Here is a 26471-nt window from a genome sequence, read left to right as displayed (position 1 = left end):
TAGCCTTCTAAATTTTGTTTAGGGATTTAAAAATATACAATATTATGAGCATGCCACATGACTGAATGTAATCTATCACATCTTAGGAGATATGAAACCTTCTTTGGTGTTCATTTATAAGGAAGAAATTCAGGAATATTATACTGTCAGCCATTCCAAAATGATCTCTAAGTATTTTGGAGAGATGAGATTGCAATGAAGTCTTTTGAAAAAATTTATTCTCCATAGTATAATGTTAACAAATACATCAGTGTAAGGAGTAAAATGAATTCAAGAATTTAAAATTCGTTTTATTGGTGTTGTCTTTATGCTTAAGAGTGGGAGTAATAGGGTCTTCCTGCTACTTAAAGCCTGATGAAAGTGTCCTTGTGGCAGCCTTCCCAGAAGATTAGAGATGACAGGCAGGAAGGTGAAATGCTTGTGCTCCTGGAAGGAGTAGTGTCTCTGCTTCTCATGCAGGGATGACTCTTTCTACCACTGTGTTTCCAAATTGTCATTTCTACCTCTAGTCTTCTCAAAAACTAAACACTATATTCCTTGGAGTTATGAAAATATAATTCATTACACAGGGTGTTTGAGAAAATGTTTTGTTGAGATTCAAGGAAAAATAAACTACAACATAACATATTTCACTTTTGCAGCAGGCTCAAGAAATGTACTACACTATCACAATGTATAGTAACAAAATTACTTATTGTTTTTAAAAGTTTACCAAAACTTTGGAAGGGAAACATATATGCAATAAAACTGCAGTTTGTGGAGAAAAAAAGAAACAATGCGTATACAACAACTTCTCAGTCACAGTCTTTTTAGGATCACCTTTGTGTTGCCTCTTCATGGGATGCAGGAGGAAAACACATTTCTCATAATGGTGTTCCAGCAGGCAGAGCATAGCCAGACACTCAAAATAGGTCCCTCTTTTGGTTATCAGAAATAAGACAAAATGGGGCTAGGTTTGTGGCTTAGTGGTAGAGCACTTGCCTAGTATGTGTGAGGTACTGGATTTGATCCTCAGCACCACATAAAAATAAATATATAAAATAAAGTTATTGTGTGTACTAAAAAAAATCTTTAAAAAATTGAAAGAAGATAAAGTGCTAAATTTTTCATTACATATTTCTATATCAAAACCTGATTGTTATTATATAAAATAATTATAAACAAAAATGTATCGTTTATTTAACCAATAATTTTTGTCAATATTGTCATGTCATTTCAAAATTAGAAAGTGCTAGATATTTAAGACTCAGACTATTTAAGAATTCTCCTATAGACATAGACCTGGAAGGACACACAAGGGAGATAATGTCTTATGAACCTTTTTACTCTCCTTCTTATAATATGGTTTTATATCAACTTTGAAATAAAAGCCATAATTCTGGTGAATTGATTTGAAAGCTGTAAGTCCACAAATGCTGTTTTTACCAAAGCAAGGGAATTCTAATTTTCCAAGGGTAAAAGTAAACTGAGATGACTCTAGTCCCTTTCCTTTAAAGACCAATATATAATTGGAGTATGATTTTTTTTCTTCTGTGACAAATACAAGGGAAATGGAAGAAGCAAATGAAATGGTTACAACTCTGAAGTATCGAACATAGGCTATGATATTGTTAATTTTATTTGCCTTTTAGACTCTTTCTTGTTACAAAATAGATGTTCCTGTGGAAAAAGAAAACTCTCTGCAAAGTCAGTTGATGATAATGAATTACTGTATTTCACAGATGTTTTCACTTTAAAATGGAATATTATGATGGTGCTAAAACTTTTTACCACCATTACTGTAATTTGCATGCCATTACTGGTGATGTTTATATTTTGAAAAGTTGAAATGTTTCTGAGCTCATCATAACCTCCTACTAATGATTCTCAGTACATCTGTGGAAAACCAACATCTAGGCAGTTTTCTCCAGCTCAATCATCTTTGATGAGTTTGTACTGCCTTCCAAATATTCTACTAGGATTTTCTATGTACAGTACTTAAAGATTCTGCTTTATGTATGCAAAATCTGAAACTCAAATGGAAGGTAGCAAATCAAAATTATGTGACAACATATGAATAGACTTCTATCCTGGCATCTGTTTTAATAAAAGCTTTTTAGTGGACTTATGCTATATTTTCAGGATATCTAAATCACTTTAATTTTGGATTCATAGAGAACTGCTGCATTGTTTGCAAACAATTAAGTGAATTAGATTTAATTCAGGGTCTGAGGTTTAGACAAAACACAAATGCTACAGGTGCCAGTAAAAGCAGTTTCTAAATAAAATTATTTCTATGTAAAATATTTTAGGTAAGAAAATTATCAGTAAAACTTACATAAAAATTAAAGATTCCAGTAACAATAATTAACATGTGTATGTAAAAAAATAGGATAACTACAAACTGGAAAATAGAGCTTTCAATACATGATTTCATTATCCATTATCCTCCAAGTAAGGACACTTGTCAAATGTCTCTGAACTGTTCTGAATCAAACTATGTCTTTTCAATTTCCTACTTTCCAAATAATCATGAAAATATCTTCATCATTAACCACACACCTATTAGTAATGCCTGAATTATCCAAGCAGTATCTCACATTATGTAGCATTTTTTCAGTAAATTAAGTTTCCATTGCACCAGCCTTCTACTTTGGTATGTTGTAAGTGTGAACTTTATTAGCTGAAAGCAAAATAAAAACATTAGCCTACACAAGTTAAAAGTGAATTATTTGGGGGTAAAAGAGGTTCAGAGGAAGCAAGTCCAGAGCTAGTATGGCACTTTCCCAACAGCATGAGGGATCCAATATCCCATCTATTTGCTCTATGCCCAGGATATTGCTAATATGAGGTGTGTGTGTGTGTGTGTGTGTGTGTGTGTGAGAGAGAGAGAGAGAGAGAGAGAGAGAGAGAGAGAGAGAGAGAGAGAGAGAGAGAGAGACTTTCTCTATCCATTCATGTGTGGATAGATATTTAGTAGATATCTATGTCATTACATCAACTTGGCTAATTCTCAATAGTGCTACAATGAACTTAGGGTTACTAATATCCCTTTGACATCCTGATTTTAATCATTTGGATAAATTCCCAGAAGTGATATTGCTGGATCATACAGTAATTCTATTCTTAATATTTATAGAAAGCTCTGTACACTTTTTCATAATATCTTCCCATTTTGCATTTCCATCAGGAATATATATGGATTTCAATTGCTACACATCTTTGCCAACACTGGTTTATTTTTTATTTTTCATATAATAACCATCCTGACAGGTATGAGGAAATGTTTCACTGTGGTTTTGGTTTAGGTTTACATTTACCTCATGATTTGTGATACTGAATATTTTTTTATGTATGTATTGAGTATTAGGTATGTCTCTTTTGGAAAAATATTTCTCAAAATCCCCAACCTAGTTTTAAATTATTAGTGTTTTCTTTTTTTAAACTGTGCAGCTATAGAATTTGTTTATATATATTGAACATTAACCCCTTATAATACATATTTGGTTTGCAAACATATTTTCACAACATACACTTGGTTGTTTCCTCTTGTTTAAGATCAGCTGACCATATAAGCATTAATATATTTCTGGACTTTTTCTGTTCCATTGGTCTGTATGCCTGTCTTTTGTTACTATCAAAGTTTGTAATTGAAAATCAGAAGGTGTTATGCTCCTGCTATTGTTCTTCTTCATGAAGATTAATTTTGCTATCCATGATTGTTTTTCTTTCTGTAGGAATTTATTTTTTTTCTGTATAAACTGCCACTGTGGTTTTGATAGGGGTTGTTTTGCATCTGTAGATCATTTTGAAATGTCTGGACATTTTAACAGTAACAGTAATCATGTACATAAGACGTCTTTGCATTTGGTTGCATCTTGTTTATTAGTTTCTTTCATCAATGTTTTTTGGGTTTTTGGTTATATAGGCATGTCACCTTTATAGTGAGTTTATTTCTAGGCATTATTTTCCTTTTGGTAAATTATAAAATTTTTGGTTTTAATTTTTTTGGATTGTTTTTAGTTTAAACACAATTAGTTTGTATGTTAATTTTGTATCCCACTACTTTACTGAATTTGTGTGGTAGTTTTAACAGTCTCTTTTGTTGTTTTTAAATGGAGTCTTTAGGGAATCTTATATATAAAATCTTGCTGTGAACAAATAGGTACAATTTCAGTTCTTCCTTTCTGATTTTAATGACTTTTATTTCTTTCCTTGCCTAATTTTTCTGGCCTAATTTTGTGGCTTCATTTTCCTGAACTATGTTGAAGTGGTGAGAGTGAAGTTCCTTGTCTGTTTCTGATATTATAAGAAAACTTTTAGCTTTTCACCATTCAGTGGAATTGTTATATATGACCTTTACTATGGTAAGGTACATTCCTTCTATGCTTAATGCACTGAAATTTCTATTGTGAAAGGATGTTGACTTTCAGGCTTTTTCTGGATCTTTTGAGATGATTGTGTGTGTTTTTTTACAATTAATACAATTAGCATAGTGCATTACATTAAATGATTTGCTATATTGAGCTATCATGGCCTCCTAGGAATAAATCCCACTTGGCTATATTGTATAATTCTCTTGCTGTGCTGTTGAGTTTATTTTACAAGTATTTTGTGAAGTATTTTTGGATCTGTATTCATCAGCAATCTTGGTCTAGTTTTATCTTCTTGTGGTATTTGGTACTGTTATGATTTCTTTTTTTTTTTTTTTTACATCTTCTAATTTATTTACCTTGTAAGGTGAAAACAGAGAGCTGGAGCAATAGGGAAATAACTTATTGTTTAATATTTAATTAATTAAGGTTTTCCTTTTTGTGTGTAAAGATAATGTGGAGGAAGCTTCATTATCATGGTCATAAAATTGGCCTCTGTTATGATTTTCATGTTAAGTTTTCTTTCTAATGTTGTCTTGAGATTCTTATCTTGAGAATGGTCATAAACACAAACCCTAACCCTATTCAGAATTTTAGGGTAGGAAAATAATATATTTTAATCAGAAAATTAAGCACTTTAAAAGAACAATTATTATGAAAGTGGTTATGAAACACAAAATGATCTGGGAATCCTTGGGTAACCTACCACTCTAGACACTGATGGAGAACCATGTACAAATATCAAGGGTCATAAGTAGAAAAAAATCAGGGGTCTCTAAGATTTGGGGTATTGACTGAAGAATGTTGGTGATATTATTAAAGACCTTTATATCTAGAGCTATTTTATGTGGTGGATGAATTTAAGCCTCACCTAAACTGTTGATACACATGAGGTAAGAGAGGCTCTGTATAGTGCAGACATATTCCTCTTTTGTCAATAACTAATCTTAAAACCATCTATCATCTATTTTTACTTAGGTAGATAGTTCCTTGATGCATAAGGCTTAATGCTCTGGAAAGGTTTTATACATGTTGGGACAGCTGTTTGTTGCCCTCTAGGAGTTCGCTTTTGTGCACTGGTCCAGTTAAGCTTGTGCCAAGTCTTGAGAAACAAGGGTAATTTCCAAGAGGATAAGAATAAGAGGGGCTCATTTGACCTGCAGCTTAGGAAAGGCAAGGTTCTAGTTAGGTATGTATAGGTACTGGGAAATCAAGAGGCAGTTTGGTCCTTAGTTATTTATAGGCAACACAAAATGTAAATAATGGAGTTCCTCACTATGGAGCTACAGTAAAATTTTATGATTTTGTTATTTAGTATATAATACGTATTTGGATTTTAATTAAAGTATAGGTCTCCAAATTTATCATTAGGCCCAGCTGTATTGGTGCCTGGCTTAGGCAATATAATGTTTTATTTAGATAAACTGGAATCATAAAGATATGTTTGTAAATGTGGTCTCTGTTGAAAGAATAAGTTAGGCTTAACAATACTGGTGGATGTGATGTCAAATTCCAGGTTAATTCTAGAATGCATTGATAACACAGTGGGCTCTATATGAGAGCTGAACATATGCAAGTTTCCTATTGGGTGGCAGATCCAGTACTGTGATTGAGTTAAAAGGCATACTATGATCTCTATAGTGCAGAAGTAGCTATTAGAGTTCGGGTAAAAAAGCCAAAGAATGAGAGGTGTATTGGGGTTATGTGTAGCAATGGTCAAAAAGCATTGTTTTGTATCAGAAAGAGAACTGTAGGTGGTTGGAAAGAGAATTCTGATTGTCAGTGGTGCTAAAGGGATGCAGATAATACAATGGCTTCTAGTAATACAGATTTCTATTACCTCTAGAAGATCTTTAGGATTACGAGATACAACACTCTTTGTTGTTTCTAATGTGAATGAACCAATAGTTTCCATTCACTTGACAAATATTTTGGCCACAATCATATACAGTTGGAAGGCCATTTGTGTAGTTTCTGCAGTGAAAATATTTGTCCTATTGTAGAACACCTGGAGTAGTTGAGCAGAGTGTATTTAACTAGGGGTTGGGATGTAAGGGGTGTTTGATCGCATTCATGGGGCTATTAATGACAGGCAAATTACTTCATTTCAGTTGTGTGTTGGTTTAGAATCACTCATGCTCTGATATGATGCCATCCAATTCATTTAATACAAAGATTAAATACATTTTGTTCATAATCCAGGCCTGGTAGCAAGCTGGCCTCAGATAATTTAGAAGGAATGCCCAGCAGTTCGCCATGTGGGGGGTGGTGGTGCAACTGTGGGCCAAAAGGGTGTGGTTGGAATATTCTCCAGTCTGTATCTGTAGCCGATACAGCAGCCAATAAGCATCTTTACCACCCAAACAACAAATAAAAATACAGTTATCCATAGCCACAGAAAACATTTGCATTGTAATAATTTACATGCCTTGATCTTTGAAGACCAAACTTATACAATCCCCAGAAGATTAAGAGGTTGAGTACCAAGGTGCAGGGAATGCAGTGTTTTCTCCCAATTTATATTTCATATCTGGAGACATCCATCCAGGTTCTTATGCCTTATATTGGTAAAAAGTGTTCATTATAGGGTCTCATAGGCTCATATTCATATGTAGCAGGCATCTACCATATGCAATTCATTTTTGCCTGTAATAGTACAAAAATTTTTCCACTTCTGAAGCAATGGTTTCCGCCTCCTCTAAAATATCAGGGGAAACTAGGGCTAAGTAGCCATTGCATTTTCCCGGTAAATATAGTTAGGGCATACAGCCAGGGACCTTTCAGTTCCCCATAATAATAATATTCAGGCAGTAAGTGATTGGGTTTTTGAGATTTTCTAACTATGGTAAAAAGACCATAACTAATAATTCTCATATTTGTTGGCCAGTGAATATTGGTGAGATGTGGAGCAAGAATTACAATCAAGAATTTATAAACATAAGGTGAGGACTTATTTCCATGTGACTATTGATATATAATGTCCATCTGCTTTAAATAAAATTATGCTACCCAAAACCATCAGTAGAGGCAGTGTGGAAGGTTTGGTATAATTATCATGCCGTGTGTGAAATCCGGTTGAGCAAGATTCAGGGGGATGAGAATCTGGGTGAGATGATGTTCCAATTAGGGCATCACCTGCTCCCTAATAGTTTAAATAATTGATAGTTCCATAGGCCATTGCATTGTTGCATCAGCCTGCCATCTGAAGGAAATAGGGCAGATTGAAGTTCCAAAATATGCTTTATTTTAGTACTTTTGGACTGTCTGAATGAAAATGTAGGAGGTGCTCTGACCAAAATTAACAATTTGCAGAATTTCATAAGGAAAAAATATAGACTTTGTCAGACCAGCAATGGTCCATGTGGCTGTTGCATAGCTTGTGGAAAAAGCCAACAGGAGTCCTCAGAAGTCAGTCATAGCAAGAGGACCCATGGTAACTTTAGTGGCAACTGTTAGCGCTCTATATATTCTGTATGCTATGTGACTAAAGACATCTCCAGGCATCTTTCCCCAGAAAAACATCCAATGTTTCGGGACAAAGTTTACAGTTAATTGAAATGATTTTAGGTGAGAAAAGAATAAAGGGATCCTTCCAATCCAACCACTTTACCAGGGCTGAGAGGCCTAATGTAGGTGTATTCTGCCAATAATGATCACATACCAGGATTTTGTTTTGTTTTTGTGTTCTGCTGGGATAGCATCAACCAATTTGGCAAAAATGTCTGCAGTGCTATTAAAGTGGATCTCAGGCATATCACAATTGGAATGTGTTGAGAAAGACTACACAAAAATATGCAGTGTGCTTGTGGCTAGCTCCCATCAGATTTGAGAGCCCCCATGATGACCTCCCTTTGATATTTGAAAGCTATTTGTTTCTGTTGCCCAGATCATAGGTTAGCCCATGAAATGTCCCCCAAGAGTCAGTGAAAGTTTTCAATTCATAAAGGCCAAGTGTTTGGGCATGTTTAAGAGTCATGGTATGAGTTCCTCCCCTATTGCAATGTCTGAGTCCCAAAGAGGTTCCAAAAGCTTCCCAGCTTGCCTCACTGTATACAACTGCAGTCAGTGAAGTATAGTGATCCTCTTTTCATGTCAGACAGCTGATCCAGGGGCTTCCCAACTACTCAGAGAGAAGGTGGTCTAGGTACTGTCATCTCTACCTCAAAGATGGTAAGCAAAAGGCAGGAATGAAGGAAGCCACATCTTCCTGTAGTTCAGGCAGACCCTTTGTATCCGCCTTTGCCTTTTCTAAAAAATATTGTTTCCATTTTAAAAGGGAGGCACCCATGGCCTTTTGAGTTTTTCCTGGGAAACATCTCCCATGCAGGACACCCCAGGAACTTGTGAATATAGAATCACAATGTGGAGGGCAGTGGGACCTCTGCCTCTGATAGAGCATAGTAGTGCAGCAAAAACTTGCATCATAGTGAGGTATACTGGGAGGTTTGTGGCAGTTGCCTGAATCTCATGGGTAATCAGTACTTGTCAAGTGGTGTCTACAAGCTCCAGGAGGCATCCTTTGGACTGGTCAGAAAAATCTAACGGAAGTCAGACCCAGAGGACAGGAAAGGCAGGGTCTGTCAAAGTACTTATTAAGCCAATCTTAATGTTCCATCTCCCAGTGATAGGAACTGAATCTCTGTTTCAGTGTAAGTATGTTCAAGGAGTAACTTTAAATGTAGAATGAAATGTTGCCAAAAGGAGAAAAGACTCAAGAGATGTTACCGTTGGATACTTGAGGAGGGTGGATTGTAAGTAAATGATGCTCTAATGGAGTGGGGAATTTCTCCCCCCTTAGCCCACCAGATAACCCCCATGAATTTTACTGAGATAGAAGGACCCCATATTTTACTTTACTTTTTTAACCGGTCTTATTCCTGTAAATGTTGAGTTAGAGTATTAAGTCTTGTTGTACTGTTTCTCTAGAAGGCCCCTTTCATGTGTATGATGCCAGAACTTGCAGCATTTGAATTTTAATTGTTGGAAATCTTGTTGGCAAAGGTTGTGGGCAATTACAAACCTGTTCAGGTCTCCTGTAGAGAGATAAGTGAAAGTATATTGGGCTTCCTTAAAGGTGAATACAAATTGGTTTTGGAAATCTACTAAAATTGGAATAGAATAAACATATTGGCCAGTTCTACTGTTATAAAATGAGAAACAGGTACCTTTTGGATATTTTCAATTGATTCAACAACGGTAAGAATGGAGGCATTGGTGCATGGCACTTGGGCATTTCAATTATGGTAATCTATAGTTATTCTCTTTCCGTTTGTAGTGGCTTTTAATACAGGCCAGATTGGATGGTTGAAGGGAAAACTAGTGGAGACAATAACCCCTTCCTGTAAAATATCATTAATTACTGTTCATAGCCCTTCTGTACCTTTTTAGTTCATATTGTGGTATATTTACTACCTTGATTGGAGCTGACAACTGGGTGGGATCCCATTCGGCTTTTGCCACCAGCAATGCCATGGATTTAATTTTGTTCCAGCTGGAGTGGTGGTGAGCCAATTGATCCATCCCTGTAATGGGAAAAGAGAGTGCCAACAGAACCACCACCACTGGGAGTTTTAAAAACATTCCCAATTTTTGCAGAAATTAAGATGTGTTTTCCTTGAATAATTTTCCTACACAGCCCTGTAGAGAGGATGGGGTGCCTTTGAGATATAAATTCTGATTTCCTAGGATAATGAAAATATAAGCTCCAGTTTCAAACAGGGCTAAGAATCTTTGGGGTTATGAAACCCCACTTGCCTCTTATGAAACCCCAGTGTTGTAAGGGAACTATCCCTGAATGGCAGGATAAAGCCCAGGTGGAAGCCAAATCCCTATAGCAGGGGGTTTAATGGTCTCCACTCCCAAAGCTCACAGAAGGAGTTTAGCTCACCCTGTTCTTTGAAAAAGATTGCCACCAAGAATTGGCCACCTGTAGAAGGGACCACAGAACTGTACTTATGTAAGTGTACCTTTTACCTTGTGACATTGAAAGTCATGTTGGTCTGCGATTAATTCACCTAGAATGTTCACAGCACTTAACTGCCAACGTGGTGTCTGTTTCGGGGAATCTCTTGAGGAATATTTCTCATTGAGAAGATTTTTGGAAGAGGGGAGAATCAAGTTATATCATCCCTTATACTGGGTGACTCCTCAGCATTGTAGAATTTAAAATTTGGGTTGAGAGTCCATCATAAACCACATCTTCTAATATTCAATATATGGTATGAGTAGTATCTACCAAAATTAACAGTATGGTTCTATTTTTTAAGGAATGTCTGTGAGAGCATATGGTTTATGTGAGTTATTTATTTATTTATTTTTTATTTTGGGATTACCCAGGTTGATGGTACTTGATTTCTGAAATCAATGAGCTCATATTCTATGAGGTCAATGACATACATGTAAATATAAAGAACCAAGCCTGTAGCACTAAGAGAGTTACATAGTTTTTCTAGAATATTGGAGAAAATAGTTGAGTCTATCTTAAAGCAAAGTAAAGGACAGTTTAGAGAAAGTTGATTGACATTTTGTACATCAGTATTTTGATGATAATCCTAATGATCAATAGAGTGTATCCTATTATTTTATTGCTTCATAATTACAGTTTAATTTTTATTATATAATCTATAATAATCATAATAATGAACACATTTAGTTTCTAAATGAATGACTGTGATCTCACTCATCAGAATAATGCTCTACCCTCTGAAGCCTTCATTCTTTCATGATTTGTCTTTGAGCTTGCTGCTGCTGTGAAGTTGGTCAAATATTTTCCCAAACAGCCTCCTTGATAGTTTTGTTGGATGCTACTGCATCTTTAGAGTCTTTACTATTTTTTAACATCAAGAAGCAAAACAATCTCCTAACCGTATATTTATGTATTTATTAAATTATAGAATTTAGAAAAATCAGAAGATGAAGCTTTATCAGTTCACAGAGAAAGTGAGGACTGTGAGATGTCAGAATGTATATTAGAAAGTATTTTTCTATGTTTAACATATTACTTGTCCCATACTAGATTCATGATATGTTTTTTTAATAATGAGGAAATTCTTTTCTCATAACAGTAAAGCACATTTTCATATATTTAAGTAAGAGAGATGTGTTACATTTCTATTGAAATTGAGATAAGGATATCAAGAATTTATTTTGTGGCTTAAAGTTGGATAGATTCTACTAAGATTGGGAGAAGTAATTTCACCAAACATCCTCAGAACTGTAAGGTATAAGAAATTTTTAATGGGAAGATAAATTAATAAATGTTAGTGAATGCAGAGAAAAATTAAAATTCTTCATATTTCTGGGTTGTATTTTCATGATATTTATCCTTAGCCAATATCACATTCATAATGTTCATTTGTCATTATTATAATTTTCCATTAAGAAAATGAAAAGTGCAAATATATGCACTTTCTACATGATTATATAACACTCATAATGGAAGTTAACAAGAAATTTCACTTATTCTTGTGTCAACATTTTTCAAAATTGGACTCATCACACTATGACCTGTTTGGAATGCTTATAACTTGCATTCTCATATACCTGACTTCATTACTTTCTGTAAAATCTTGAGGAAATTTTTAAAAGTTATATACAGAATTTATTACAAGTTTATCTAAGGAATGCAATAATAATCATTGAAATCATGGCTATATTGGAATTGTATTTTTTAAAAGGAAGGAACATATTTTCTCCAAAAATATGTGCCTCAAGTTTTGATCAATTGGACACCATATCATTGAGTATAATGAAACATATAAAGCTTTTTGAAAAAAAAGTTTTGACTGACAGGAAAGCATTTTATACATAAATCTGACACTAGAATTGAGTATATCAAGAGTTTTGACTGACAGGTTAACAACTGAACTATTCAACCTTATTTTGTGTTACTTTGTAACATTTCCAAATTGAATAAAGGATTTCAGGATTCTAATCTCTACCTAAATTGGGTTTACATTTTGGCCATTGTTTTAGTTTGGTTGGAATTTGAGTAAGATAGTCGATTAAAATTGCATGTCAAGAAAAAAATACCTTGATCTTACTAGTCTTGGAAACTTAATTTTAATTTTTTTGGCATTTTCAGTTTGGGAATAATTAAACTATGGAATAAGCTCTCAAAGCAACAAAAATAACTGCCAGGTAAATAAGAATAAGTAAGAATTATGATACTATATAGATTTTTCAATATAATTATTTATTTTTATGATTTATTAAGTGGTAAACTTATTTTAGTTACAGTTCAGATTTTAGTTACCTAAATTATAAAAATGTATGAAAAAATGAGTTGCAACAGCAATTATCTATTTTTTAGTGGGGGAGGCAGTATTGGCTCTCAGGCTTGAACCCAGGGCCTTACCCATGCTATCAAGCACTCTGCAACTGAGTTATACCCCTAGCCCAAAATTAAATTATTTCTAATATTGTGAATTGTTTTATGGAGTCACTTTCACTTTAAATTTAGTTTTATTACTGATAGAATGAGACTGTTTTATTTTATATTCAACTATTCTCCAGAAAAACAATATGATATAAGTTAAAGTAACTTTATAATGATCAATAATCAAACACTGCAAAAACATTCAAAACAGTGATTTCATTTTAAACAACAAGCATGGTTTAATTTGGAATAAGTAAATAGACTCATATAAATCTTTTATAATAACATTATAATCCATTTGTAGCAAAACTTGGAATAATAAATGTTGTTTGAAAAAAAAAAAGAGATAAAAGGAATGAAGTTCCTCTACAAAATAAGAAGCCAAAGATAAAATTGCTTGGTGAAGTATTATGATACCATTTTTAAAGTTTTATTTGGAAAAAAAATACAATGGAAAACATTTCAATGATTTGTGTGTGTGTTTGTGTGTGTGTGTGTGTGTTCAAAAAAGTAAGGTTTATTATCCCTTCATCCAGCACTCATGAAAGTGGAATTTACTGCAAAAGAGCTAGAGAATATCAGATCCTCTGCATCATATAAGATTAAATTCACCTGTGAGTAGTAAAAAGCCCTAAATAACAATGGCTTATTTTTTAAAAGTTGACTGGGGATCTATCTCTGTGCAATTCTATTACTGGTCAACCCAGAAATTCTTTAAAACACTTTGAGAAACTAATAATATTGGCTCAAATTTTCTAAGTATTCTTCCTTGCAGCAATCACGTTCCCTCTCACCATCCCCATGGTTTAACTCTGATGGGCACATATTTTATAATTGCTCTTCTTGAATTTTGGTCTCAGATCTTGCAAATATGAACAGGGAGAATGTTCGCTCAAAAACATAACTCCTGAAAAAGCAAGAACAAAACTCATAAAGCACCAGCAAATTATAAATATTACCAGGAATCTTATTACAAGGAACCTATCCTGGATCTTTGGTTATGTACAAAAGGGACTCATTAAATTATTGTTAAATAAATGAATAATTTTTTATCTTAATGTATACACACATATGCAAGCACAGCCAACACATGACTATAAAAAATTGATGAGAAAGAAGGTACTAGCAGCCAAATAAAAGAATAGTTATTATCAGTAATGTACATAAAATATTGTATCACTGCAGAGCCTATTTCAATAATGCTAAAGGAGGCGATTTTAAATGTCCTCACCACAAAACATATGTATGCAAGTAATGGATACGTTAATGTACTTGATCTAGTCATCCCTACAATGTATACACATGTCAAAACAATAGACCTATTCAAAAGGAGTAGAATAAGAAGACCTTGTGATTAATTGCATTCTGATACCATACAGGTTTAGTTCAGCACAGGTATACTTGCATGTCCAGGAAAATACTGATTGGGGGAAAAGCTAAGGCTTTGATTCCCTCCATTCCCTATCTTGCCACAGACATGGCATTGACTGTGTTTTGTGGCCACAGTTGCCTCTCTTCCAGGATCCAAGGATATTTTAGCCTCCTTGAATACAGTCCTTTTCATTTCTCCCTTCAGGTCAGGCATGATATCACTATCCCTTTGCTACTTATTTCCCAGGAGAGTTTGTCACTCCTCTGTTCTCTTTAACTCTGTCTACACCTCTGCAAATAGACACTTCATTGAATGCTTCTAAAGCCCTAGAAGGATGATGATCTCTACATTTTCCTATGAGTAGTCTGAACATTTATTCACACATGTATTTTCTTAAGTACTTACTGATGCCATGATTTCTTATATGTTTCACTTCTCTTTCTAATAACTATTCAAACAACACCTCTTTTCCTTTGTACAGTAAAGTAATTGGTTATGTAATTTTTAATAGAAAGCTAAAAATATCCAAAAAATTATCAATTTCTCTTGGGAGTTATAGGGGGAAAATCATGCACTGCTACAAAAATAATTTTTTTCTTTAACACTATTTCACATCAACAGATATGGAAATATATTTGGGGTTCATTTTGTCTTTGAGTTCCCAATTTTTTTTCAGATGGATATTCATGATAAATTGTTTTTGTGTTAATAAAAAATGTATTTTTAAGAGTATTAGAAGTTTAAAGTAGGAATTTCAGTGGATAATTTATTTAGACCATTAAATATGGTTATTAAATAATTGCTACTACCTTGAATTTTAACAATTCTACCTTATATAATATATACTAAGAAATATTCAAAACTCAACAATGAATAGGAATATATCACATTGGACTAAGTAAAGTAAATATTCATGCAGTGAATTAATAGAAGTTTTTAAAAAGCTGAAATGGATGGATCATATCTGTTAAGAGATTACTCTTTAGAAATGTTGATGTCAGACAAAGCAGATTCATATGCTTTTCTTTGATAAAAATCCTTTGGAATGGAACAGAGCAAAGAGCTCTTCTGGCTTAAGAAACACGGAAACCAGTGGTTGGATTGTAGAATCATCCCTGTGAAAGATTGTTTTCCAGCCATTTCATTCATAGTCCCTAAATGCTGCACTGGAGAGCTTCTAGAACCCAGTGCTCTCAATATACAGCTGGCATAGAAATCAACCCAAGCACTAAATGCACTTTGCACAGCAATCCTTGTGGATCTTAGATGTCAATACTGACTCAATGGGTCTAAACTGTGAATTTGGATTTTAAATTTCTGAAAAATCAAAATGTGCAATGCTGCTGGCCTGTGAATCATCCTTTGAGTAGTAAAGACATGGAGCATCTGTAAAAAAAATCTAGAGTACCTCATTAGAATGTTGACTCAGACCATCCGTTAGGGTTCGAAACTGGAATGTCCCCTAAAACTCATGTCTTGAAGACTTGGTCCTCAGTGCAGCAGTGTCCTGACATTGGACTTTGGGGGAGTAATTGAATCATGAGAGTTCTGATCTTGTCAGTGGATTAAACCACTAATAGCTGAATGAACTCCTGGAGGTGGTTGAAACTAAAGGTGGATGGAGGATTGATGGAGGAAGCAGGTCACAGAGTATAAGTCCTTGGGAACTATATTTTGCCCCTGGCCCCTTTCTTCCCTTCTCTGTCTGCTTCCAGGCTGCCATGAGCTGATACGCTGTCCTCCACCACACACTTCCACCATGATGTTGTGCCTCAACTCAGGCCCATAACAATGGAACTTGAAATATCTGAAACCATGAGCTCCCCTACCTGCCCCCTCCCAATCCCCCCCCCCTTTGTTAGTTTTAGTATTTGTATGAGTGATGAAAACTAACACAACATTCTTTGGTAGACTTGTAAATCCCTACTGGATTAAACCCAGGAACACTCCACCGCTGAGTTACAGCTCCAGAAATTTTTATTTTTTTATTTTGAGTCAGGATCTCACTAAGTAGTTTAGGGCCTAACTTGCTGATCCTGGCCTCTAACTTGTGATCCTCCTGCCTTAGCCTCCAAAGTTGTTGGGATTATAGACAAGTGGTAGGGAAGATTTCGTTTTAAAAATAAGTACATAGATCTTTCTATTTCTACCCATTTTCCCTCAGTGTAGATGGTTAGGCCTCAGATTATGTGAGTAAAATTTAAAGGTTAATTATTTTTTGTTATTATCTGATTTTCTGTTTTTTAGTTGTAGTTGGACACAATACTTTCATTTTCTTTCTTTATTTTTATGTGGTGCTGAGGATCGATCCCAGCACCTCCCACATGCTAGGCAAGTGTTCTACCTCTGAGCCACAACCCCAGCTCCTATCTGAATTTTTACTCATACATTCAAAGATATACTCATACCAATAGCTCAGACAGACCAGAAAATTTGCATATCCCAGAAAGCAGAATTTACATACTCTTTTGCAAAAATTAGGCATTAGTTTTCAGGAGTCACACTACATAAATTATAATTCTGGAAATCTCACAGAGTCCTGTACAGTTTTAACACTCATATTTTTAGATATAGCTAAACATCAAGAATTCCTTAAGGAATATATAAACAAAATAAATACGGACTAGTTTTTCACAGCTCTAAAAAAAACTATTTTTATTTTTCTTAACATATATAAATATTGGTTCCTCAATTACTGATGAAAAAATAATACACATATTGGAAACTAGCATATCTATTAATTGATAATGTTTCTTATCTAATTACTACTATCATGCCTTTTGTTCTAATGAGGTATAAAAATACACATCTATGGCGTGGTGGGAGGTGATCACAAAAAAAGCAGGTGTTTTCCTAAAGGAATTAGAACAGTTGAATGCTACTAAATTGTGATTAATAAAACTATCCATTGTATATCTCTGGCATAGTTATTCATATCATGAGAAACAATGAATGATACTTATTAAACATGGAGTATCTAGTACTTTATTTGGTGTCTAGCAATATTTTAGGTACTGGTAATTCAAAGGTATATAAACAAGTTTCTGCTATTGTGGAACTATATTCTAGTGTGAGAGGCAAAAAAAATAAGGAAAAAATAATAATAATTAGGTTATATTACATTTTGTATTTTGAAAATTGTTATAAAAATACAATTAGCAAAAGCAAATAGAAAAATGCAGGAGTCATTATTGTTTTGAGGTAGTGAAAACTGGATAAATAAAAGAATGGCATGGGGGAGAGGGATACCTAAGGATCTAAAGTAAAATTATCCAAGGGAGACTGAGTAGAAGTGGAGGGTTTAGAACAAAAAATAAAGAAAAGCCAGTGTGACTGTGGAAGAGGGACTCCAGAGGAGTTTCTATAAAGTCTTCAGGCTATAATAAATATTTTGCTTTTACTCTAAGAATATTGAACAGTTTTAAAGGCCCACTTGCCTTTTTGTGTGGAACAAAATGAAGAGGAAAAACATAATATTGAGGAAGCAAGTTAGAAAAGTAAGTATAAAGATTAGATGAATAATGCAAGAGAAAGGCTTGCTTTTTAAAAGGTGATGGCGTTTTTTAGTAGGCAAACAGGCTAAATGGGGATTGTTGAGGAATATTCAGGAATAAGATATTTTGAAAAGCTTGCTGATTTGATTTTTCACTATGAAGGAAAAGAAAATTGGCAATTTTTCATAAATCCATACCTGAAAAATAAAACCCTTTTATTATTTCTTTTAGTTATATATGGCAATAAAATATGAAATTACATAATTATAAAAATATAGAATATAAATTTTTCTAATTCAGTCCCCAGTACTTCCCGTGGTTACTCTCCCATCTGCCCTCCCCTGTTCCCTTCCCTCTACACTATTGGTGTTTCTGATATTTATTTATATTTGAGGTTTTTTGTTTGTTTTAATTAGTATCTTGTAAAAGTAAGTATATGATGGTGGGATTCACTGTGGTATATTCATATATGTACATAGGAAAGTTAGGTCAGATTCATGGCACTGACTTTCCTTATCCCATCTCTCCTCTCTCTTCTCCCTTCTCTTCATTCTTCTTTGTATACTCCTCAGATCTTACTTCTATTCATTTTTTGTTATCTTTGCCCTCTTATTTTGAATTAGCTTCTACATATCAGAGAAAACCTTAGACTTTTGATTTTGGGGGGACTCTCTTATTTTACTTAGCATGATAGTCTCCAGTTCCATCCTTTAACAGCAAGTACCACAAAGTCATTCCTCTTTATAGCTGAGTAATACTCCATTGTTTATATATACAACATTTCTTTATCCATTCATCTGTTGAAGGGCATGTATATTGGCTCCATAGCTTGGCTATGGTGAATTGGGCTCATCTAAACATTGATGTGGCTGTGTCACTAGCATGTAGTTTTAATAAGTAAAAAACACAAATTATCATATAAGTTATGTACCTTTGTTATTTAATACATCTATCGTTTAATTTTATCTATACAAATTATGTATGTTGGAAAATGTTTACCCACTAAACTTCAAGAATATATGGAAAGGATTTTAATTGATCATTTTCATTAGAATAAGAAGTGTCAAGTCAAAATTAGTAAATTAAATATACTAGTGTTGATAAGTAATTTCGTAATCAATTCTCTGTTATAGTTTAGAAATTTAATACACAAATGCAATCTTTACCACAAGCTCTTTTTGAGTTTTTATTTGTTATTTTTAGTTATACATGATAGTAGAATGTATTCTGACATGTTATTCATACATGGAGTATAATTTTCCATTCTTGTGGTTGTACATGATGTGGAGTTACACTGGTCATGTATTCATATATGAATATAGGAAAGTAATATCTGATTCATCCTACTGTCTTTTTTATTCCCATTTTCCCTACCTTTCTTCATTCCCCTTTGTCTGATCCAAAGTACTTCTATTCTTCCCTACTCTCAGCATCTTCATATGAGAGAGAACATTGGCCTTTGGTTTTTGGGTATTGATTTACTTCACTTAGCATGACAGTCACAGTTCCCTCCATTTAATGACAAATGCCATGATTTCATTCTTCTTTATGGTTGAGTAACATTCCATTGTGTGTACATACCATATTTTCATTATACATTCGTATTCATTGGTTGAAGGGCATCTAGTTTGGTTCCATAGTGTAGCTAATGTGAATTGAGCTGCTATAAGCACTGATGAGTCTGTATCACTAAGATATGCTGATTTTAAGGCCTTTGGGTATACACCAAGGCATCATATAACTGGTTCAACTGATGGCTCCATGCTAACTTTTCTGAGGAATCTCGATACTGCTTTCCAGAGTGGTGGCAAAAGATATAAAATTTGTTAGTAAATTTTTTTGTGATTCTCTACAATATATGTTTAGTTTATTTTCCCACAATCTCTTATTGAAGCAGGACTATATAAGTACCACTAAGGAAAAGATGTTATACAGTATGTAGGCATATAAACAGAAAGATAGATACACATAAAAACAGAGACAGAGAAAAAGAAAGGGAGAGAGAGAGAGAGAGAGAGAGAGAGAGAGAGAGAGAGAGAGAGAGAGAACAAGCCTCTGAGAAAGATACATTTTCTGTTATCAAAAAAAAATACAAAGTATAAGATTTTACAAAAATGAAACAAAATTTATTTTGTATCTTTAGGTATAGTAGTATATTGTTTAAAATTGCATTTGTAGTGTCTCATGTGGAAGTTGGCATTTGTAAATTTTCACTTCATGTACATTGTTCAGTATGACTAGCCATATGTAATTCTTTCTATTTTGATTAAATTAATATTAATATAATAAGAAATTCACTTCCTTCAATATGATAACAAAATTTTAAGTTCTCCCAGTGACTACAACACTGAGTAGCAAAGGGCTGCATTGTAAAGATTCTATTAAGACCACAGCATCCCTAAAAACACAGTGAATTTATAGTTGAACTAAATGCTTAATTTGTCTTGACAATACTTGTTTTGAGAAAATTTCCCAATTTAATTCTAGAAAGAAGAGAATAAACTTATTCAATTTAAAAAAGATTGCTCACTCTAACCGGTTCTCATATATTTGCTAACCATAGCTCTCAGAAGAGTATAAGTTCAAAGGAGAATTAATCCATTGTTCAAAATTGAACAAGTTGTGAAAAAGCTCAAACATAATAAAGAATAAGAAGATTTTGATAAGCACAAATATGCTGACTTAATTAAAATGTTAAAAACGTTTATGATTTAGAAATTCTTATGAAAATCTGTAATTAAAAATGTAATTATTTGCGTTCTATAAGACATTTATTAAAACTGTCTCTTGGGACTTTTGAAGATGGTGGGCCAGAGGGAGGCACCATTCTGTGCTGCTCTGTGACCTGGGATTCAAGTAGTAAGGTCCTGGCTTAGCATTTGGATGGCCAAGTTAAGTGACAGCTGCCATTTTAAGAAATATTTTGCTTTCCCATCCAAAGACATTTCTGAGAAAGGCTCATCACTCCCTTATACCAACCACACCCTTCACCTCTTGCAATAGGACCTTCCTGGGTCTAATCCCTGAGCCTGCCCCATAAAAGTTCCGATCCCCAAGCCTGTTTTGCCTGTCTCTGTCTATGAAGAGATGGCCTTTATTTGTCAACTCTGACAAATAAACTCTCATGTGTATCTCTACCTGGTCTCCGTCTTTCATGTCTTGGTTGCCAGTCTCCTGGTTCCTGGCTTTCCTTTTACAAGTAGCAGGGCACAGCTTCTCCTGTGCAGGAATCACAGCAGGTGTACTTGCACAGGGCCCCATTTCTCAGCATCAGAGCAGGACCTCAACTGCTTGCCTATAAAGGACTCCCAGGTACCAGAGAGGGTGCCAGCACCTGTGCTGGGTCCCTGGTCACACATCTGCACAGAAATCCGGGACACCACTCCCACACAGGACATTTGGCTGCTGAACAGGCACACAAACTTTGGCTCCACTCTTGTGTGGACTTACATCTACCAGTGTGTATCTCCCCCAGTCCCCTCCACCTTGGGTCTCAGCAGCCACTGCCATAGTCCCCTATGCACTTAGCCTGCCTGCACCTGGGGACATCGCATAGGCTCTGAAGGCAGCCACAACCATGACACTGCACACCACAGAACTCATCTTTGAATATATCATCCAAAGCCGTTGCCTGGCTCATTCACCCTACACAACACCCCATTGTTGAAAGCAGCCACCTCCATCTTTGGTCACCTTTGTCACTATCTTTATTTGGGGCAACTCCAAGTTTATTAGAATCATGGTCAGCACAGCAGATGAAATTACAGAGAAGGAGTTTGGGATGTACTTAATTAAAATGTTCTGTGAATTAAAGGATGACATAAGAGAGCAAATGCCAAACAGTAAAAGATCAATTTGACAAGGAATTACATAAACAAATACAGGAAGCAATAGATTACTTCAATAAGGAGATAGAGGTTGTAAAGAAATACCAAAGGGAAATCCTTGAAATGGAAAAACAATAAACCAAATGAAAAGTTCAATTGAAAGCATCATCAACAGATTAGACCACTTAGAAGACAGGACCTCAGACAATGAAGACAAAATATATAATCTTGAAAAGAATGTAGGCCACACAGTGAACACAGTAAGAAAAAATGAGCAGAACATTAAAAAATTACGGGATAGCATAAAAGGGCCAAATTTAAGAGTTATTTGCGTAGAGGAATGCATATAGCTCCAAAACAAAGGAACAGACAATTTTTTCAATGAAATATTTCAGAAAATTTTCCTAAAATGAAGAACAAATTGGAAAACCAAATTCAAGAGGCTTGCAGGATGCCAAATGTACAAAATCACAACAGATCCACACCAATGCACATTTTAATGCAAATGCCTAACATACAGAATAAGGAGAGAATATTAAATGCCATGAGAGAAAGGAATCAGATTATATATAGGGGGAAACCAATTAGGTTATGTACAGATTTTTAAATCCACACACTGAAAGCTATAAAATCCTGGAACAGCATATATCAAGCTCTGAAATAATATGAATGTCAACCAAGAATCTTGTATCCAGCAACATTAAGCTTTATACTTGATGATGAAATAAAAACCTCCCATGGGGGGGAAAAAAAAGTAAAAAGAATTTCTAGCTATAAAACCTACACTACAAAACATGCTTGGCAAAATATTCCATGAAGAAGAAACGAAAACAACAATGAAAATTAGCAGAGGGAGGTATTAAGCTAAAGGAAAAACTAATCAAAGGAGAAACCATGTCAAGTTAAATAACAAAAATAAGCAAAAATAGATATGGATACAAATCGTGTCTCAATAACAACCCTAAATGTTAATGATATAAACTCCCCAATCAAAAGACATAAGATAGCTGACTGTATTAAAAAACAACAACAAAACACACACACACACACACACACACAAAGCCCAACAATATGCTGCCTCCAAGAGACTCATTTCATTGGGATAGACATCCATAGAATTAAGGTGAAGGAGTAGGGAAAAATCATACCACTCACATGAACTGCAGAAGCAAACAGGGATTTCCATCCTTTTATCAAATAAAGTAGACTTTAAGCTAAAATTAATGAAAAGAGATAAGGATCAACATTTCAAATTGCTTAAGGGAAACATATATTAACAAGACATAACAGTTATAAATATATATGCCCCAAACAATGGAGCATCCACATTCATCAAACAAACTCTTCTCAAGTTTAAGAGTCAAAAAGACCACAACACAATAATTCTGGGTGACTTTAACACACCTCTGTCAGCACTGGATAAAACTTCCAAACAAAAGCTAAGAAAAGAAATTATAGAACTCAATAATATAGTCAATAACATACACTTAACTGACATATATAGAGTCTATTATCCATCAACAAGCAAATACACTTTCTTCTCAGCACCACATGGATCCTTCTCTAAAATAGATCATATATTATGCCACAAAGCAAATCTTAGTAAACACAAAAAAGTAGAGATACTACCCTGCATTCTATCAGGCCACAATGAATGAAATGAGAAGTCAAACATAAAATAAAATAAAAAATAAAAGATATTTTAACACTTGGAGACTAAATAATATGCTATTGAATGAACAATGGGTTGCAAAAGACATCAAGGAGGAGATTAAAATATTCTTAGAGGTAAATGAGAAAACTGATACAACATATCAAAATATCTGGGACACTAAGTACTAAGAACTAAGACAAAAGTTCATTGCATGGAGTTCATTCTTTAAAAGAAGAAAAAGACAACTAACAAATGACCTAATACTGCCCTAGAAAAAAGAAGAGCAAACCAACACCAAAATCAGTAGTTGAAATTAAAATCAGAGTTAAATTCAATGAAATTGAAACAAAAGAAAGAATTGAAAACATTGACCAAGCAACAAGTTGGTTCTTCAAAAATAAATGAAATTGACAACCCCTTAGCCATGCTAATGAGGAGAAGGAGAGAGGAAACTCAAAATACTAGTATTCATGATGGAAAAGGAAGTATCACTACAGAAATACATAAAATAATTAGACATTATTTTGATAACTTATACTCCAATAAAATAGATAATATCAAAGCCATGGATACATTTCTAGAGTCATATGATTTTCCCAAATTGAATCAGGTTGATATATACAATTTAAACAGACCAATTTCAAGCAATGAAATATAAGATGCTATCAGAAGCCTACTAAACAAGAAAAATCCAGGACCAGATGGGTACACACCTGAGTTCTACAAGACCTATAACAAGAACTAACACCTATACTTTTCAAAATATTTCATGAGACGGAAAAAGAGGGAACATTTCCAAATTAATTTGATGAAGCCAATATCACCCTGATTCTAATACCAGGCAAAGACACATCAAAGAAAGAAAACTTCAGACCAATATCTCCAATGAAGATAGATGTAAAAATTCTCAGTAAAATACTGGCAAATCAAATACAAAAACATATCAAAAAATAGTGTATTATGATCAAGTGGGGATCATCCCAGGGATACAAGGTTTGTTTTACATACGGAAATAGATAAATGTAATTCATCACATCAATCGACTTAAAGATAAGAATCCTATAATCATCTCAACAGATGCAGAAAAATCATTCGACAAAATAGAGCACAACTTCATGTTAAAAACACCAGAAACACTAGGGATAATAGGAAAATATCTCAACATTGTATAAGCTATGTATGCTAAGTCCCAGGCCAACATCATTCTAAATGGAGAAAAGTTGAAAGCATTACCCCTAAAAACTGGAACAAGACAGGGATGTCCTATTTATTTATTTTTATAGATGGGAAGCATTATTTATTTATTTATTTATTTATTTATTTATTTATGTGGTGCTGAGGATCGAACCCATTGCCTCACATATGCCAGGCAAGCACTCTGCCAGTGAGCTACAGCCCCAACCCAGGGTGCCCTATTTCATCACTTCTATTTAACATAATTCTTCAAACTCTAGCCAGAGTAATTAGACAGACAAAAAAAATTAAAGGGATATGGATAGGAAAAGAAGAACTTAAACTATCACTATTTGCCAACTACATGATTCTATACCTCAGGGACCCAAAAAATTCCCCCGGAAAACTTCTATAACTAAATGAATTCAGCAAAGTACCAAGATATAAAATCAACACCCATAAATCAAAGGCATTTCTGTACATCAGTGACAAATCCTTTGAAAGAGAAACTAGGAAAAACACCCTGTTTACAATAGCCTCAAAAAATAAAATAAAATAAAATACTTGGGATCAACTTAATGAAAGACATGAAAGACCTCTACAATGAAAACTTATAGAACACTAAAGATAGAAATTAAAAAAGACCTGAGAAGATGGGAAGATCTTCCTTATTCTTGGATAGTCAGAATTAATATTGTCAAAATGACCATACTACCAAAGGCATGATGCAGATTTAATTCAATACCAATCAAAATCCCAATGACAGTCCTCATAGCAATAGAAAGAGCAATCATGGAATTAATCTGGAAAAATAAGAGACCCAGAATAGCCAAAGAATACTTAGCAAGAAGAGTGAAGCAGGTTAATCACTATACCAGAACAAAAACTATGCTACAGGGCAATAGTATCAAAAACAGCTTGGTTATTGGCACCAAAATAGACTTGTAGACCAAGGTACAGAATAGAGGATCCGGAGACTAACCCACATAATTACAGTTATCTTATATTAGAGAAAGATGCCGAAAACATATATTGTAGAAAAGATAGCCTGGTGTTGGGAAAACTGGAAATCCATATGGAAAAATATGAAATTAAAACCCTATCTCTCACCATCACAAATCTCAAATCAAAGTGGATCAAAGACCTAGGAATTAAACCAGAGACCTTGTATCTAATAGAAGAAAAAGTAAGCTCAAATCTACCTCATGTTGGATTAGGTCCCCACTTCCTTAATAAAACTCCTACAGCACAAGAATTAAAACCAAGAATCAATAAATGGGGTGGATTCAAACTGAAAAGCTTCTTCTCAGCAAAAGAAACAATCAGTGAGGTGTAAAGAAAGCCTACAGAATAGTAGCTAATATTTAATACACACACATCAAATACAGCACTAATCTCTCTAAGATATATAAAAAATTCAAAAAACTAAACACACAAAAATACAAATAATCCAATCAATAAATGGGTCAAGGAACTGAACAGACACTTCTCAGAAGATAATATACAAGCAATCAACAAATATATTTTAAAAAGTTCCAATCTGTAGCAATTATAGAAATGCAAATGAAAACTAAGATTTCATCTCACTCCAGTCAGAATGGCAGCTATTAAGAATACAAACAACAAGTGTTGGTTAGAATGTGGGGAAAAATGCTCACCCGTACATTGCTGGCGGGACTGCAAATTGATGCAGCCAATATGGAAGGCAGTATGGAGATTCCTTGGATAACTGGTAATGGAACCACCATTTGATCCAGTTCTGACACCCCTTGGTCTATACTCAAAGTACTTAAAACAGCATACTACAGGGATACAGCCACATCAATGTTCATAGCATCACAATTCACAATAATTAAACTATGGAACCAACCTAGATTCTCTTCGGTAGATGAATGAATAAAGAAAATGTGGTATATGTACCCAATGGTAAATTATTCAGCATTAAAAGAAATAAAATCATGACATTTGCAGGTAAATGGATGGAGTTGAAGAATATAATGCCAAGTGAAGTTAACCAATCGCAAAAAAATAAAATGCCGGATGTTTTATATGAATGCAGATTCATAATTGAGAAGGGGAGCATGGGAGGATAAGATGAACTGTAGGGGTGCAAAGTGAATGGAGGAGGTATGGGGGTCAAAAAGATAGTGGAATGAGATGGACATCATTACACTAAGTTCATGTACGAAGACACAATGGTGTAAATATGCTTTGTATAGAAC

The sequence above is a fragment of the Marmota flaviventris genome, chromosome 11 (genome assembly GCF_047511675.1).
Source record: "Marmota flaviventris isolate mMarFla1 chromosome 11, mMarFla1.hap1, whole genome shotgun sequence".
Classification (NCBI taxonomy): Eukaryota; Metazoa; Chordata; class Mammalia; order Rodentia; family Sciuridae; genus Marmota; species Marmota flaviventris.
The sequence above is the reverse complement of the archived record's forward strand: the minus strand, read 5'-3'. Positions refer to the sequence as shown.